Genomic DNA, 19,942 nt, shown 5'->3' with positions numbered 1-19,942 from the left:
ATTCTGTGATTGCTAGAAGGGTATATAAAGGTTGCACTGTGATGATTTGTTGTCGTCAAACCTCGGCAAATATATTTGAGTTAGAAATGGTTGATTTCGATGTGATAATGGGAATGGACTGGTTGGCCTCATGCTATGAAAATGTTGACTGTCGTATGAAGATGGTTAGGTTTCAGTTTCCGGGTGAACCCGCCATTGAATGGAAGGGGAACATTGCTACGCCGAAAGGTAGGTTTATTTCCTATCTTAAGGCAAGGAAGATGATCTCAAAAGGTTACATTTATCATCTTGTTCGCGTTAGGGATGCGGAGGCGAAGCCGCCTACTCTACAATCAATCCCCGTGGTTAATGAATTTCCAGATGTTTTCCCAGATGAACTCCCAGGCCTTCCTCCTGAAAGGGAGATTGAGTTTAGCATTGATGCGTTGCCTGACACTCAACCGATCTCTATCCCTCCATACAGGATGGCCCCGGCAGAGTTTCAAGAGTTGAAGGCGCAGCTGAAGGACTTGCTGGATAAGGGTTTCATTAGGCCTAGCACTTCACCTTGGGGTGCACCAGTCTTGTTCGTGCGGAAGAAAGATGGGTCGTTAAAGATGTGTATCGATTATCGACAGTTGAATAAGTTTACAATAAAGAACAAGTATCCACTTCCAAGGATTGATGACCTGTTTGACCAACTCCAGGTGCCAAGTATTTCTCCAAGATTGACTTGCATTCAGGGTATCATCAGGTAAGGGTTAAGGAGAAGGATATTCCAAAGATGGCCTTCCGGACAAGATATGGGCACTTTGAGTTCTTGGTGATGTCGTTCGGGCTAACAAATGCCCCAACAGCTTTTATGGATCTCATGAATAGTGTATTCAGGCCCTATCTTGATGTGTTCGTGATCGTATTCATTGATGACATTCTGGTGTATTCTCGTTCGGAGGCGGAACATGCGGGCCACTTGCGGATAGTATTACAGACCCTTCAGGATCATAAGTTATATGCTAAGCTCTCTAAATGTGAATTCTGGCTGAACTCAGTAGCATTCCTTGGCCATGTGATATCTGATGAGGGTATTAGTGTCGACACTCAGAAGATCGATGCAGTGAAGAATTGGCCGAGACCTACAACACCGTCAGAAGTCCGCAGCTTCCTGGGGCTAGCAGGATATTATAGGCGGTTTGTAGAAGGGTTTTCCTCTATATCAGCACCATTGACTAAGTTAACACAGAAAGCTACCAAGTTCCAGTGGTCTGATGCTTGTGAACATAGTTTTCAGGAGCTAAAGAATCGATTGACATCTGCGCCAGTGCTCACTCTCCCAGAAGAAACAGAAGGTTATGTGGTATATTGTGATGCCTCAGGTATAGGTTTGGGGTGCGTATTGATGCAACGTGGGAAGGTGATTGCTTATGCATCAAGATAATTGAAGAAGCATGAAAAGAATTACCCGACTCATGATTTGGAATTGGCTGCAGTAATGTATGCTTTGAAGATATGGCGGCACTACTTATACGGTGTCCATGTTGACATCTACACAGATCACAAGAGTTTACAATACATCTTCAAGCAGAAGGAGTTGAATTTGAGGCAGCGTAGGTGGCTTGAATTACTGAAAGACTACGATGTCGAGATATTGTACCATCCCGGTAAAGCTAATGTTGTGGCAGACGCTCTCAGCCGTAAGTCAATGGGAAGCTTAATACATATTGAGGCAGGTAGACAAGGGTTGACCAAAGAGCTTCACCAGCTGGCCAATATGAGAATCAGATTGTTGGACTCTGATGACGGAGGTGTTACTGTACAGAATACAGCAGAATCATCTTTGGTAGCCGAGGTAAAAGCACGGCAATATGAAGATCCTACCTTAGTAAGATTGAGAGAGGGAATTCAGCAGTGTAAGATTACAGCTTTCAAGATCGGAGGAGATGGGACACTGAGATACCAGGGCCGATTATGTGTACCTAGTGTGGCAGGGTTGCGAGAGAAGATTATGATTGAGATTCACCAGTCCCGATATTCTATCCATCCTGGCTCGACAAAGATGTATCATGACGTTAAGGAGCAGTATTGGTGGGATAACATGAAGAAGTCTATTGCAGAATTTGTAGCCCAGTGTCCTAATTGTCAACAAGTAAAGATCGAGCATCAGAAACCTAGTGGATTGATTCAGAATATAGAGATTCCGACCTGGAAATGGGAGGTGATTAATATGGACTTCATTATTGGATTACCTCGCTCTTATCATAAGTTTGACTCCATCTGGGTGATAGTTGATCGACTTACAAAATCTGCCCATTTTCTGCCAGTTAAGACAACTTACACGGCTGAAGATTATGCGAAGTTGTATATCAAGGAGATTGTTAGGCTTCATGGTGTGCCGGTATCTATTATATCAGACCGAGGAGCTCAATTTATGGCTAACTTTTGGAGGTCTTTTCAGAAGGGTTTAGGCACACAAGTAAATCTCAGCACTGCATTCCATCCGCAGACTGACGGACAGGATGAACGTACCATCCAGACGCTTGAAGATATGGTACGAGCATGTGTTCTAGATTTCAAGGGGAATTGGGATGACCATCTGGCACTTATAGAATTTGCCTAAAATAATAGCTACCATTCCAGTATTAAAATGGCCCTGTATGAGGCACTGTACGGGAGGAGATGTAGATCACCATTTGGATGATTCGAAGTCGGTGAGACAGAATTATATGGGCCAGATTTGATTCACCAAGCCATTGAGAAGGTGAAAGTGATACAAGAGCGACTGAGGACGGCACAAAGCAGGCAAAAGTCTTATTCCGACGTCCGACGTCGTGATCTGGAATTTGAGGTTGGTGATTGGGTTTTCCTGAAGATCTCGCCGATGAAGGGTGTTATGCGTTTTGGGAAGAAGGGTAAGTTGAGTCCGCGGTATATTGGGCCGTACAAAATTCTTCGACGAATTGGACAGGTTGCTTACGAGTTAGAATTGCCATCTGAATTGGAATTTGTCCACCCGGTATTCCATGTATCTATGTTGAGGAAATGTATTGGAGACCCTTCTCGGGTCGTCCCTATCAAAGATGTACAAGTTACAAAGGATCTATCATATGATGAAGTGCCAGTGGCTATATTAGATCGACAAGTCCGCAAGCTGAGAACAAAGGATGTAGCTTCCGTGAAAGTATTATGGAGGAACAAGAATATAGAAGAAATGACATGGGAAGAAGAAGAGGAGATGAAGTCTAAATACCCTTACCTATTCCAGAGTGAAGATAACGAGGATGCCGGGGGAAAGAAGGACGTATTATAAGGTGAAACGGCTCTATGAGGTAGGCAATAGCTTGTGAATACTCTTTTTTTAATACAAAATGGTGATATGCAAATAATGTACATATCCATAATGCTTTGTATTGTCTTGTAAGGCCATAGGTTGGGTTTAACTGCTTGCAAGTTTGGCTAGTGTCCATTTTATAGGGGAAACTCAGCCGGAAATCTCCGTCGGAATCCACAATGAGTTAGACACCCCATAAACCCTTACATTCGAGGACGAATGTTCCTAAGGGGGAGAGGGTATTACAACCCAAATTCGCATACCATAGATCACGCCGTAAGTTAGTCGACGTAAATCCAAGAAGAGATTATCTTTGAGATGATAGGAAGTTAATCCTATTGGTCTTAAACGATACAAGGGTGTATAAGAGTGGTTAACAAGTATTAAAAGTTAAACGAATCAAGGATGTTGTAACCCGTATTTTCGGGTAACACTAGAGGTGATTAACTATCCAAGAGGTCTTGTTTTAATGTATTTGAATCATATAATATCCGTATCATAAGTCTTGAAGTGAAGCGAGTTATGAAACAAAAGTCGATAAAAGTTGTCACAACTTAGGTTTATAATTTTACTTAAACTTTAGGTCAAATGTTACTGCATTTTTATCCCAATGTGATTGGAATTATGGGGTGATCTACCCATCAAATTGAAGATCTATGAGTCTAGTTTCCAACGCATTAAACCGTTCATCGATACAATCTCGGAATAGAGAGATATTTGCGTTTTTGCAAGAGTGCGCCAAGCTGCTCTCTATGGGGCCCACAAAGGCGGTTTAAGACATATGGACATATATAAGATACCTCAACCCCGTTTAAAGTCATTATTTTTCATTATATTCAGACCTTATAACCCTAAAAACAGTCTCTCAAGGTTCTCTCATGATCCAAGACCCAAACAAAGGGCAAACAACGCAAATCAAATGTCGGGAATCCCGTGGCGCTAGTTAGTTTTTTGTTCTTCTTGTTGTTGCTGATTTTTGTGTTATTCCAGCTCGTGTGGGAGATTGTTTTAAGTGTTTTATGTTCTGTAAATACACCTTCAAGTTTTTAATATCAACCCTAGGTGATTTCAAGTCTTCTAAAGCAATTCTAGTGCCGAAAACCCCGAATTAATTGCTAGTTTCGCTTCCTTGTTCTTGTGGCAGAATTGAAGGGATATTTCGTGGAAAATTAAGGTCAAACTGGAGTTGTTATTTCTTTTTAAAGGTAAGGAACCTCTTACTCTATATATATTTAAGATTATCCAAGTTGTGGCTAAGTCATTGATGCTAGAACTTGTGAAATATATATCGAAAGGCTTGGTAGTAATGTTGTTAGTTGGTGGACTGTTTTGGAGGCTCAATATGATTATTAATGATGTTGTTTGGGCTGTTTGGTGATTGTATTGACTTGTGGGATGTCATATAAATAGGGGAGGTGCTGTCCGTTTCATCGTAAAATAGGTTGCGGTCGATACATAATAGTTACGACGCTTAAACGATAATGATAGTGTCATTTCTCTTATTGTAGACTAAGGATACGTGACATTTGCATAGCTTGAGGTTGGGCAGTATATACAAGGTATGTGAGGCTATCCCCTTCATTCTTTTGCACGACTCCGATTGTATATAATGTAATGAATGAGCTCCCAAAGATACTCTACTCTTAGAAGCTAGCAGTACTTACATTGCTGCCCTTCTTATGAAACGATTGATATTGATGTTACTTCTCTTATTCTTATATTATCAATGTTGTTGGTAGTTCCTAATTCTTATAAGATTCTCGATGAAGAGTTAATCCTAATAACATGTACAAAGGATACCGACCTTACGTCACTCCGAAAGGTTCAAAATGTGATTCCAATGAGTCCAGCATGCATCATATATATGTATCTATTTTACTCTACCGAGCCGCGCTATAGTCGGCCGGGTACGACACCTATTGTGCAACCACTGATCAGTTGGGTTTTACCGAGCTCTACGTGGCCGGGTACGATTCTACCGAGCCCTATGATGGCCGGGTACGTTTTACCGAGCCTATTATGGCCGGGTACGATATGATGATGGTGATGCCCACAAAGGCGTATGTTTTAAAAGTTTATGTATATATATATATATGTATCATGTATATATATATATATATATATATATATATATGTATGTATCATGTATTTCATGTCAGTAGCCCTCAGAGGTACCCAGATGTCACAGGTTGTATATTCCCTATCACTGTTTACATTATTGTTCTTACTTATGCTTTCCTGCCTTACATACTCAGTACTTTATTCATACTGACGTCCTTTTTATTTGTGGACACTGCATGTCGTGCTGCAGGTCCTGATAGACAGGTAGACGTAGCTCCCCCACCACAGTAGGCTGTCCAGTTCAGCGGTTATTGGCGAGATCCCTTCTCCGGACTTGCCATGGTCTTGGTATGCATTTTTGTTATAGACATTATGGGAATATAGGGGCCCTGTTCCGGCAATGTTGTAGCACTTATGTTCCTTTAGAGGCTCATAGACAGGTGTCGACTTATGTATGGTTTAGAATGCCTTGTCAGCTGATTTTTGTTGTATAGTCTTTCATGGCATCATGGTAGCTCGTACCTTATATATAGTTTCTTGACAGTCTTGTCATCCCATGTTATGTATGTTCATGACATTATCTTTCATTGTTGGATGTTCATGATCCATTTCTACTATTTATATTGATCTTGTCGGCCCTTAAAGATAATAAGGAAGGTTAGATAAAATGTACGTTGGTGCTCGGTAAGTATGGCCCGGGTGCTAGTCATGAACCTCCAGTTGGGTCGTGACAGTATTGGTATTGAGAGAAATTGTGGTTGATGTCTCTAATGAGATAGCCTAGCCGATCGGGTCGTGATCGCACTCCGTGTTAAAGACGGTGGTATTGATATTGAGAGAAATTGTGGTTGATGTCTCTAATGAGATAGCCTAGCCGATCGGGTCATGATCGGACTCCGTGCTAAGATTACGGTGGTACTAGTTTTGTGAATAATGGTATTGTCAATAATGGTATTGTGGACAATAGTATATCGATACTAAAAATCTCCCAATGTGAGATATGGAAATTAATTTCAACACTGTCTTGATCCTAAATTGAGTTTTGATATTGATTAAGGCTTTCATTGATATTATGATAATCTTGTTTATATTATTTTTCATTCTATTGAGAGGGTGTTTAGTTATACATACTAGTGCTATTCGACGGTACTAACGTCCCTTTTGCCGGGGGCGCTGCCTCTTTTTCCACCGCAGGAGATATTGATCAGTGATAACAGTACACCTTCTTCCCAGCTGGCTTGGTGAGCCCCACTTCATCCCGGGGTCATGTATCTTTTGTACTTTGTGTATTTGGTTTGAGGTATAGCTGGGGCCTTGTTGCCGGCATTATCTTTGTACTCTTCTTTATCTATAGAGGCTCCGTAGACATAGTGTGGGTTGTATATTGGTGCTGGGGAAAGGCAAACTATGTTATGTTGTGGTTGTATTACTGGTCCATTTGAGACTTTAAAAATGATGAAACTATTGGAAATGAATTGGTATTGTAGCATGAACACATTTTCGTCTAATTAATGATAATATGTATTATCTCTATTCATGGATGAGTTTGGGTTGAATAAAATCTAACAGTCTTGCTCGGTCGGGTTCACTCGGTTGAGCGCTGGTCGCGCTCCTCGATTTTGGGGCGTGACAATATGCTCTTTGCCTTAAAGTTCATACTATTGGAGATATCTTTCTTATTTGTCTTTATGTTGATGATCTTATTTTTACGGGTAATAACCCAAGTTTGTTTGAAGCTTTTAAGAAAGATATGTCCTGTGAGTTCGAGATGGCGGATGTAGGGCTCATGTCATACTACTTGGGCCTAGAAGTGAAGCAAATGGAGGATGGAATTTTCATCTCTCAAGAAATCTATACAAAAGAGATATTGAAGAAGTTCAATATGCTCGATTGCAACCCTGTTAACACGCCCATAGAGAGTGGGACAAAATTGTCCAAGTTTGATGAAGAAGAAAAAGTAGATCCCACATTTTTCAAATGTCTTGTGGGATGTTTGAGATACTTGACTTGTACCAGGTCAGATATACTCTTTGCGGTTGGAGTAGTAAGCCGTTTCATGGAAGCTCCCACTTCAACTCATTTGAAAGTCGCTAGAAGAATTTTTCGTTACCTAAAAGGTACGATTGACTTTGGGCTATTTTATTCTTTTTATAGCGATTTCAACCTTATGGGATATTGTGATAGTGATTATGCGGAGATATTGATGATAGAAAAAGCACAATCGATTTTGTTTTTTTCTAGGGTGATTCTGTTATTTCTCGGAGTTCAAATAAACAGTCTATTGTTACCCTCTCGACTTGTGAAGATGAATATATGGCAGCAATATCATGTACGTGTCATGTTATTTGGTTGAGAAAATTGTTGAAGGAGCTCAATTTATCACAAAATTGAAGCTACAGAGATTTGTATTGACAACAAATCCGCACAGGCACTTGCCAAGAATTCAGTGTATCATGATCGAATCAAGCATATAGATATAAGGTATCACTTCATCAGAGAATGCATTGCCAAGAAGGAAGTTGAGCTCAAGTGTGTGAAATCTCATGATCAAATTGCGGATATCTTTACAAACCCCCTCAAGTTTGAAGATTTCTAGAGATTGAGATCGAGTCTTGGAATGAAGAAGAAAAATCAAAACTAACGGGAAAATTTATGGGAACCATTTAAATAAAAAAGAAATAAAGGAAAAAGAAAATAACAAATTGCATGCAACAAGTTGAATGGACGTCTGAAACAAGTTGTGCAGACACAAATACGATTTTTCAAAAGCCATATATGATTTTGGAAAGATGCAAATCTAATTTTGTAAAAGCCAAATCTGATTGGTTGTTTGGACGGTGAGGCTTGCTATAAATAGAAGCCATCTTTCTTCATTTCAAGCACACCAAAATCGAGAGAAGCCAGATAGAGTTAGAGAGAGTAATTGTCATGATCCAAAATCCACTATAGGTCGTGATAACGCCTAACGCAGCCGTTAGGCAAGCCTACAGTGATTGATCAACTTAATTACTCATTTATTACTTTAGAAATCATAAATTCCCTTAGTTAAATAATATCAAATAGAATTTACATGGTAAAATGATAATATTTACGTGAACTACTATACTGAACATCCAGTAGAAACCCCCAAAACCCGATGTCACAAGTGCATGAGCATCTACTAAGGAGTACAATGATAATACAACACCTGTCTGGAGTACAAGTTAGACAAAAAAATATAAATAACTCTGATGGAGACTCTGTATGCTGCGGATTGTAACAAGGAAGTGTAGCTCACCGTAAAGCCCCCACAATAGTCGCGCCTCTGCACCCAGAGGACCACCAGAAACATGTATATATACCTGCATAATAAGTGCAGCAAGTGTAGCATGAATAGAAATCAACGCATACCCAGTAAATATCTAGCTTAACCCAAGAGAGGTAGTGACGAGGGGTCGACATCAACACTTACTAGTAGTCCAATAAATCAAATGCAGTAGGAAGTAAACAGATGTGAGGCAGAGTAAACAAACAAAATAAATAGTATAAATACGTGGTGCAATCCTCCTCTCAACAATAAACTCAAGCTCCCAATTAACAGTTACCTCCTCAACCGGAGTATATATATAATGGACCTCACTAGATAGGTCGTCACAGTTCAATCAGGAAAACTCACAGATACATTGGCTTCTTGTCAAATATTAGGCACGATTCCATAAGAGTATTTTTATAGAAATGTCGAGGCGTACAGCCCGATCCCATTATACTATGTGCACTACCGAGGATCGAACGACACGAACTATAGATGCATCTATTATACTGCTGAGGCGAATATCCCGATCCCATGAGAGTATGGTACATAATCCTACCTAGGCGAACGGCCCGATCCCATTATAATAAGAAGCTTTAACGGGTCCTTGACCCCACTCACGAATAAACGTGTGAGTTACAAATTTTTAAGGAAAATATTTCGATGAAAACGCATAGCACGGAAGAAATTCGTAAGAGGAGTACAATTAACCTGTGGCTAATCATGAAGCCCATTAAATCTCTACAGTAGCAAGTCTATTACTCTACACAAGTCTAGTCTCAAGTCGTAATGCGAAATAAAGGAATTAAACGAGCAAAGATAACTCCTAAAGTACAATTATAGCATGGCGTGAACCTAAGTCTACCCGGACAATAACATGAGTTTAGCTACGTACGGACTCTCATCACCTCGTACGTACGTAGCCCCCGCAACAAGTAGCACATATCAAATACATCACCTAGGGGTTGTTTCCCCCTCACAGAGTTAGACAGGAGACTTACCTCACTCCGAAGTTTCATAACCGATTCCGACGATACTCTAACACCTCAAACCGACGCTCGTTGCTCCAAAACTAGTCAAACAATGTGCAAACCAATAAAAATATACTCTAATACTCATAATAAATCAATTCATAACAATTCTCAACTTCGTTCGTAAAGTCAATAAAATCAACCCTCGGGCCCACGTTCCCGGACTTCGAATATTTTCGATGATAAACTTTACCCTCAACACTACGAACTCAAATATATGATTTATTCCCAATTCTATGTCCAATTTCATGGTCAAAATCCAAAAATACTAAATTCTAGGTTTTCTACCAAAATCCCACAATTTTTACTAATTTTCATGTTTAAGTCCTTATAGAATCCATGCATTTAACTTACAATAGGTGGGAATAACTTACCTTGCCATAGATGATGAAAAATCTCCCCTTGAAGCTCTCCAAAAATCGCCCCAACCAAGTGAAAATGATAGAAAATGGGCCAAATCCCGTATAAAACCAAGTCTTCTGCCCAACGATCACCGCACCTGCGGTCAATTGACCGCTTCTGCGGTTCCGCAGGTGCGGCCAGAAACTCTGCTTCTGCGGTTCCGCAGGTGCGGACAGAAACTCCGCTTCTGCGGTTCCCTTTAGGCCCCTCAACCTTTGCATCTGCAGCACCTCCAGCGCTTTTGCACCTTCGCTTCAGCGATGCTTTAACCGCAGGTGCGGTTCTGCTTCTGCAGAATTTGACCACATATGCAGTCCCAGCCTACCCTAGCAAAATCCTCTTCTGCGCTCCAGTGGTTGCATCTGTGATCACGCAGGTGCGGGAGTTTCTTCGCACCTACGACCTCTGCCCAGTTCACTCCCAGCCGCTTCTGCGGTTCACTGCCTCACTTCTGCAAGGTCGCTTCTGCAATGAAGCTTCCGCAGAAGCAGTTGCACCAGCATCCAGAATTCTCCAGCTTTTTTCTTAAGTCCAAAATCCGACCCGTTAACCATCCGGAATCCACCCGAGGCCCCTGGGACCTTGACGAATTATACCATCGCTTCGCAAAACATATTACGAACTTAGTCGAGGCCTCAAATCACACCAAACAACATCGAAACTATGAATCGACGATCGAAATCCTTCTTTAAACTTCCAAACATTCAAACATTTCGGAATGACGCCAAACTTTACGCACAAGTCACAAATCATGATACGAATCTATTCCAAGTCTCGGAACTCCAAACGGATATCGATAACACCAAAATCCACTTCAAAACAAACTTAAGAAATTCGTAAACTTTTAAAATGTTAACTTTCTATAATAAGCGCTGAAATGCTCCCGGTCCATCCAATACTCAACCCGAACATACGCCAAAGTCCGAAATCATCATATGAACCTATTGGAACCTTCAAATCCCAATTCTAAGGTCGTTTACTCAAAAGTAAAACCTTAGTCAATTCTTCCAACTTAAAGCTTCCGAAATTAGAAGTTTCCATCTGAATCAACTCTGAACTTCCTGAAATTCAATTCCGACCACACGTAGAAATCATAAAGCATGAAATGAAGCTACCCAAGGCCTCAAACCGCCGAACGACGCGCTATAGCTCAAAACGACCGGTCGAGTCGGTACATTCTCCCCCACTTAAACATACATTTGTCCTCGAACGTGCCAAGAACGGCTCCGGAGTTGTCCACAATCACTGTTTAACGACTCGTGCACCTGCCCGTGCCACCACAACCCAGTTGAGCACATCAGCTCGAGTCAGACTGCAGATTCTCCCTTTTATTTAGTCAATAAGCCTTAGAACTAAATTCTAACCTCCGAATATTTCTGCCAAAACCTGATTCTAACATACGTACACCGTATCAATCACCACACATTGTACCAAGACATGATGAAATACTTATGCTGAAATCACACCATGCACCACATGAGTCGGTTGCCCATAATAATATCCTCCGATAACAATAGCTAGAATTTCACAAATCTGGTGCTCGCAATACGCCTCATGACGCATATAAGTCCTGTCCCAACTCTCGAAATACTGCCACGATGGCAGAGATGTATAGAAACTAATAACCACCTACCGAATCAACAAATCATGGAGTCTCCCCTCCTGACAATGACTATTACCTCATTATGATCTGAATAACGATATTTGCTCTTTAATATACCCTACATAACTCAGGTCGCACTGATCCCAGCTCCAATTACCTCGTCTCACCTAGTACAAGCTGCTCAGGCAATAAGCCATCTCAAACACTGCTAAAAATCTCATATGACTCCAATAATGCGCCAACAAGCTACAAGCTCGAATGCGATACATAAGGAAAAATGAACTCTGTAAAGGAACTATCCAGCCGGCATAACGAATAAGACGGTCGAACAGACGCTATGAACCCTTCTCAGAGATTGAGAAACAAAATATACAAGAATAGATATAGGGAATCGTTCTCAACATCTCACTGTTGCGGCGTGCAACCCGATCCATACATGATACCGTTGCAGCGTGCAACCCCATCCAAACAAAATAACCGTGGCGGCATGCCACCCGATCCACACATAACAATAAATAAGGGAATACCCATCAAGCCTTAATGTGCATACCTACGAAATACCCGAATATCAACCACAAGCACACCAAGTGCAAAAATACAACCCTGGGGAGACGGATAGCGCAATACGCTGCAAAGCTCCAGCACGACTAAGATGCTATAAATGACCTGCATCTCGAGAGCTATCCTGCTCATATAACACCACAAGCTACACGGGACCTCAACATATGTGCGAATAATCAAGCCGTCTCACAACCCATATGGCATAATTGATTAATACACGGAATAGCTGACAGCGGGAATTACATCCAATACCCGCTGACTCCTTTGTAATCAATGCTATGATGAATGAACACATCTGACCTGACGTAGAGCACACATTCACATTAGACCCACCAACTAACCTAAAACCGATCCTGATCATACCATACTGAGCCAATAACCTTGCAAGGATCCACAATGGCCCTATTCATGACACACACGAGCAACCGTCCAATCCGAAACAAACTTCCACAGTTCAAAACCAACCGAATAGAGCGTCGTTCAGGCATAAACTCTCACATTAGCGACAATACCAGAATCTCCATACTTGGTTTCAATCATTAACAATCAAGTGACTAACATACCACCAACCGTACTAATTTTATAAGGCAAATCAAGAATTCGCTAATCAATACCCCAAAGCCTCTTACACAGGACACTGTTCTCAGGTAATACTAAGATAACGCCATCTTACTATGAACTTCTGAATCCTTTCCCCCGCTCCTCCGAGCTCGGTACATTCTCATCAAAACTGAACCGTAACCTTGATCCTCAACCTCCAATTTCCATATCGCTCACTGCACCTATCCCGCCGCTACTCGAGGGTACAAGAATTAATCATACCCCTGAACTACTAGTAGAATAAATACTTCATTGGCTAGAAACCTTTCACTTAACTCATTTAAGAAGAACAATTGCAATACGCAACTGAATTTCCATAACTGCAGAAAATACAACCTCAAGTCGTGGTCTAAATTACCATAACTCTTCCAAAATCCATTTACACAACAAGGCCATTTGAATCAAATACCTCCCAAATCAATCAAGTTATGGTGGTTGTCAAGTCCGCACGTACAACCACGAACCACATGTGTAACTCCACGAGCTGAAGGAACTGATTATTGCCACAATCATGCTGATTTAACCATTACTAACCGACCCAACTTCTTCTAATTTACTCTCAGCTTGCCTTAGAAATAATAATAACTCCTTAAAAAATGTAACCAACCAAATTCGCACTCATCCCGAGTGACCCACATCATGAGACCACATCGTCTCAATACTTATGAGCCACCTCATACTCTCCTTATGTGCACAATAGCATCTCCAACGGGTACACCCATTGTGCAAGACCTTTCGCGAATCCGAAGCAATTTCCTTCCTTTCCTCCAATATTGCACCGCATACTCGATGATAACATAGAACACTCCAAGTACCGTTCATAATCCACTTCTAGAACTCGATCCTTAACCACACAATGGACCCAAAATCCTTAAGCACTCCACTTTAAATTCTTGAACCCACTAGAACTATTGTTGAGAGTCACCCACTGTGACTTGGTCCCGAATATGACCAAACTCCAATGCTCTGCTAGCACATGATCACCCCCTCAAGGAAGCAACCATATGAATTCATTTACTTGTACGTCACATCCACAAGAAGCATAAACTCTGAGTCTTCTCAAAACCTGCATATGAACCGATAAGGCGAGATATAGCATACCTTCATCAAATCCTCTGCTCGATTTACCCCTGATATTTTCTTTTCTTAGTCACGGATGATCCACCAATGCACCAATAACCAGAAACCGCACAAGCAGATAACCACACAACTTAATCATAGACGGTGGGATCCCCCACTTAGCTTTAAGCTACCATCACATAATGTAGAGCCCACAATGATTCCTCCTTCTCAAGTACCATGATCTCGCACCATTAACCTGCCAAATTTCTCGAAGTCTTTTGTTAAGCTTTTCATGAAACATTCCGACCACAATCGCGTATTCGACCTTCTGCCAGTAGTAAGTAGATCTCTTCTTAGAAAATTCATCAAAATAATGCAATCGCTAACCTGTTCACAGGAGAAAACCCACTCGTGGTATTCTACGCCAACATCTTCCAACGACGATGCACCTGGTATAACTACCACGAGTTTAGTAAACCCTCCTGGGCCCATGCTCATCCACCAGCTATACAAGTCCATTCCTTCCCCATTGACATCAACTGAAAGTCCAACAACACCTTCCAAACTCAAGGTCATGTTGCATATGAAACGATAATAAAATCTTCACACCCCTCTTCATTTCAAGCAAACTCCTTTCTTCCATATTCAATCTTTCTCCGTACATTAACCACCATTCCAATTATAATCCGTGGACCTAGTCACTTACCACCATGCCTCCCAAATCACTCTTGTCTTCCTCAATGGACGTGGCTATCCTACCACAGAATCCATATGCTACTCTGCCACTCCTACTTCGGTCAAACCATCTCCTTTAAGCAACTTCTCGACCTCCGCTTTTCATACTTGACCTACTAGTAATCCAACCACCGCGAGACACCTCCCGCCATGTCCTTCCTCATACTCCGCTGCCCAATTATTTCCTCAATTCAAATCCATACCTGTAGCACCGGAACTAATGAATTTTCTACCAACTCTAAGCCTCCTCGAAGATCATCTTTCTCGAGCCAACAATATTAGAAACGCTGATTCGATTCTGAAACAGCCATACACCACCATCTCTGACCATCTCTTTTCAGGTACCATTTCACAACACCCTGCCCCGAAGGCAAATCAAGAAGACCATAACACTGGCGAACCTTAATGTGTTCAAACAAGGGCGACGACACCACATCACAAATGCGAATTCCACCATGCTCGAAATATCATGTCTCGTTACTTCATCAACCAAAGCCCGAACATCTATAGTCCGATTGCCTTTCCTCCGCTGGAATTAAATGTCAAACCTCTAGACCATACACTGAGGAATCCTCCTTTCGAGTCATTCACTGCCTCGACACATAAACAAGCACTCTACCATTACACCAACACTATGCGATAACGACGCGTGAACATCATAATAATTTATGCATAGCCTCAAAACCATAGGAAATGTAAATACTGAGCTAAAGTGACAGAACATCCTTCCGCAAGGCGATGATAATAGCCTGCCCAAATATGCTGGAAAAAACAACATCCTGCACCACGTCTGCAGTATCACTCCAACTCCTCGATGCCCAATTTATAACAAGCGCTTCACGTCGGATAAGATTGAGTAGGAAGAAAATAAAGGCATAAGCCTCGAAAGAATCAAATCGCACGATGAGGAATCAAGAAGGGAAATTCTCCTAACAGCCCTGTAGCCTCTCGAAGATAAGTACAGACGTCTCTGTACCAATCTACAAGACTCTACTAGATTTGCTCATGACTCGTGAGACCCAAGTGAACCTAACGCTCTGATACCAAGCTGTCACGATCCAAAATCCACTATAGGTCGTGATGGCCCCTAATGCAGCCATCAGGCAAGCCAACGGTGATTGATCAACTTAATTACTCATTTATTACTTTTGAAATCATAAATTCCCTTAGTTAAATAATATGAAATAGAATTTACAGGGTGAAATGATAATATTTACGTGAACTACCATACTGAACATCCAGTAGAAACCCCCAAAACCCGGTGTCACAAGTGCATGAGCATCTACTAAGGAGTATAATTATAATACAACACATGTCTGGAGTACAAGTTAGACAAGAAAATATAAATAACTCTGATGGAGACTCTGTATGCTGCGGATCGTAACAAGGAAGTGCAGCTCACCATAAAATTCCCGCAATAGTCGCGCCTCTGCACCTAGAGGACCACCAGAAACATATATATATATATATATATATATATATATACCTGCACAATAAGTGCAGCAAGTGTAACATGAGTACGCAAATCAACGCGTACCTAGTAAGTATCTAGCCTAACCCAAGAGAAGTAGTGACGAGGGGTCGACATCGACACTTACTAGTGGTCCAATAAATCAAATGCAGCAGGAAGAAAACAGATGTGAGGCAGACTAAACAAACAAAATAAACAGTATAAATACGTGGTACAATCCTCCTCTCAACAATAAACTCAAGCTTTTAATTAGCAGTTACCTCCTCAACCGGAGTACATATATAATGGACCTCACCAGATAGGTCGTCACAGTTCAATCAGGAAAACTCACAGATACACTGGCTTCTTGTCAAATATTATGCACAATTCCATAAGAGTATTTTTATAGAAATGTTGAGGCGTACGGACCGATAGCATCATGTTGTGTGCACTGTCGAGGGTCGAACGACACGAACCATAGATGCATCTATTATACTGCTGAGGCGAACGACTCGCTCCTATGAGAGTGTGGTACATAATCCTGCCAAGGCGAACGACCCGATCCCATTAGAATAAGAAGCTTTAACGGATCCTTGACCCCATTCACGAATAAACGTGTGAGTTATAAATATTTAAGGAAAACCTTTTGATAAAAACGCATTGCGCGGAAGAAATTCGTAAGAGGATTACAATTAACCCGCGACTAATCATGAAGCCCGTCAAATCTTTACAGTAGCAAGTCTATTACTCTACACAAGTCTAGTCTCAATTCGTAATGCGAAATAAAGGAATTAAACGAGCAAAGATAACTCCTAAAGTACAATTATAGCATGGCGTGAACATAAGTCTACCCGGACAATAACGTGAGTTTAGCTACGTACGGACTCTCATCACCTCGTGCATTTGTAGCCCCCGCAACAAGTAGCACATATCAAATACATCACCTAGGGATAGTTTCCCCCTTACAGAGATAGACAGGAGACTTACCTCGCACCGAAGTTCCATAATCGGTTCCGACGCCACTCTAACACCTCAAACCGACGCCCGTCGCTCCAAAACTAGTCAAACAATGTGCAAACCAATAAAAATAAACTCTAATACTCATAATAAATCAATTCATAACAATTCCCAACTTCGTTTCCAAAATTTAATAAAATCAACCTCCGGGCCCCCGGGCCCACGTGCCCGGATTCCGAAATTTTTTGAAATAAACTTTACCCATAACACAACGAACTCAAATATATGATTTATTCCCAATTCCAATACCCAATTTCATTGTCAAAGTTCAAAAATATCTAATTCTAGATTTTCTACCAAAATCCCGCAATTTCTACTAATTTTTATTTTTAAATCCTTGTAGAATCCATACATTTAACTTACAATAGGTGGGAATAACTTACTTTGCCATAGATGACGAAAACTCTCCCCTTGAAGCTCTCAAAAAATCGCCCCAACCAAGTAAAAATAAAAGAAAATAGGCCAAATCCCGTATAAAACCAAGTCCTCTACCTAACGATCACCGCACATGCGGCCAATTGATTGCTTCGCGGTTCCGCAAGTGCGGCAAGAAAATCCGCTTCTGCGGTTCCCTCAGGCCCCTTAACCTCCGCATCTGCGGCCCCTCCAGCGCTTTTGCGCCTTCGCTTCTGCGCCTTCACTTCTGCGACACTTCAATCGCAGCTGTGGTTCCGCTTCTGCGGAATTCGATCGCATATACGGTCCCATCCTTCCCGAGCAAAATCCGCCTCTGCGCTCCAGTGGTCGCATCTGCTATCACGCAGGTACGGGAATTTCTTTGCACCTGCGACCTCTGCCCAGTTCACTCCCAGCCGCTTCTGCAGTTCACTCCCAGCCGCTTCTGTGATGAAGCTTCCGCAGAAGCGGTTGCACTAGCAACCAGAATTCTCTATCTTTTTCCTTAAGTCCAAAAACCGATCCGTTAACCATCCGGAATCCACCTGAGGATCCCAGGACCTTGACCAATTATACCAATGTGTCCCAAAACACATTACGAACTTAGTCGAGGTCTCAAATCAAGCCAAACAACATCGAAACTACGAATCGACGATCGAAATCCTTCTTTGAACTTCCAAACATTCAAACTTTGCCGAACGCGTCCGAATCACACTAAAATATTCCGGAATGATGCCAAACTTTACGCACAAGTCACAAATCATGATACGAACATATTTCAAGGCACGGAACTCTAAACGAATATCGATAACACCAAAATCCAGTTCAAACTAAACTTAAAAAATTCTTAAACTTTCAAAATGTTAACTTTCCATAATAAGCGCCGAAATGCTCCCGGACCTCCCGATACTCAACCCGAACATATGCCCAAGTTCGAAATTATCATACGAATCTATTGGAACCTTCAAATCCCGATTCTGAGGTCGTTTACTCAAAAGTCAAACCTTAGTCAATTCTTCCAACTTAAAGCTTCCGAAATTAGAAGTTTCCATCCGAATCAACTCTGAACTTCCCGATATTCAATTCCGACCACACGTACAAGTCATAAAGCATAAAGTGAAGCTACCCAAGGGCTCAAACCGCCGAACGACGCGCTAGAGCTCAAAACGACAGGACGGGTCGTTACAGTAATCCACAGATTGTAGTCTGTGAGATAAATATTGAGTGAGTAATATTGTAGTAAGGTGTTTAAAATAAAGAATATTTATTTCTTTTGAAGTTGTCCTAATCTCTTAACACTATCAAGTTGTAATATTATAGTAGTATTATATTGCTCCGCTCGGATATTGTATTTTACCCCGTTAAAAGATTTGGTGTCGTTGTTAATCTCTTATATTATTGTTATTTATCGTGAATATTATTCCTGAGCAGGATATTATTTTTTCCCAACATATCCTTGGATACCATGAAGACTTGATGCGGATAACTGGTCAGAGTACCAATCGCCTTTCTTCTCTTCAATCATCGGCCACATGATAGCCCACGATATAATAGCACCAATTAGCAACGAAACATTAACCATGTAGGGGAAGAGCATACCAACTCCAACATATGTTGAGGTGAAATCAAAATAGAACCTCTTGGCATAGGCTTTGAAACCAAATGTAGGCAAGCTACCAAATCCGTAGCCATCTTCACGTGCAAATCCGTAGCCTCTTGGCTAGTCTTTCGTGAATTAACTCCCAAGGAGTAATCCTAAACCTAAACCTACTAGGTAATTAAAAGTTCCACTTTCTGCTATCATAGTCTAATTAGGAAACTAAATAGATTATGAAACAAAATAGGCTAGCGATCAAATTCTTGCAATTTTAATAGCCACAGGTCACTGACGAATTACGAACAGATTATTTACCACCGGATCATTTCGGTTGGTAAATTAAGAATCCATTGCTAAATATTGCGGGAAGAAGTGACCCGTTATTTAACAACAAATTACTAACCGATTACCAACAGAACAAAATCCTTTGGTAATTTGACCAACAAAATAAATATTTCTTAGAACATGAAATAATGTTAATCTAATCCATATATGAATCGAAATTGATGATCAAGGGATACAAGTTAGGGGCAAGTGCACACATAGCCATTCTCAAAGATGGTATTTAGAGATTAGTCAATACTTATTATTCTGAAATTTTAAGCTAAAAATCTTAATTTCAAGACAACTCAGGATATTTTTGTCCTAAAAATTAAATTGAAAAACTGAAATTCAGTATGCAGTGGCATCCGTTTAGAGTGGCTATCTGGTGTCATTTTAGTTATTCTTTTTTTTTTTTAATCATGATAGATTTTTAGTTTAAAGAGATCGACAATGAGTGTCTACATCACTTCAAGTTTGTCTACGTGTGTTTATACCAATGTTTTAAAGAGT

General features: G+C 41.0%; 1 pseudogene; it reads right to left on the bottom strand.

Moving 5' to 3' along the window:
* Positions 1-19,315, bottom strand: part of LOC104094687 (probable metal-nicotianamine transporter YSL7) — a 41,851-nt pseudogene extending 22,536 nt beyond the window's left edge.
* Positions 19,316-19,942: the final 627 nt, after the last annotated feature.

Source organism: Nicotiana tomentosiformis, chromosome 12 (assembly GCF_000390325.3).
Source record: "Nicotiana tomentosiformis chromosome 12, ASM39032v3, whole genome shotgun sequence".
Taxonomy (NCBI): Eukaryota; Viridiplantae; Streptophyta; class Magnoliopsida; order Solanales; family Solanaceae; genus Nicotiana; species Nicotiana tomentosiformis.
This window is presented reverse-complemented; position numbering and strand designations above follow the sequence as displayed.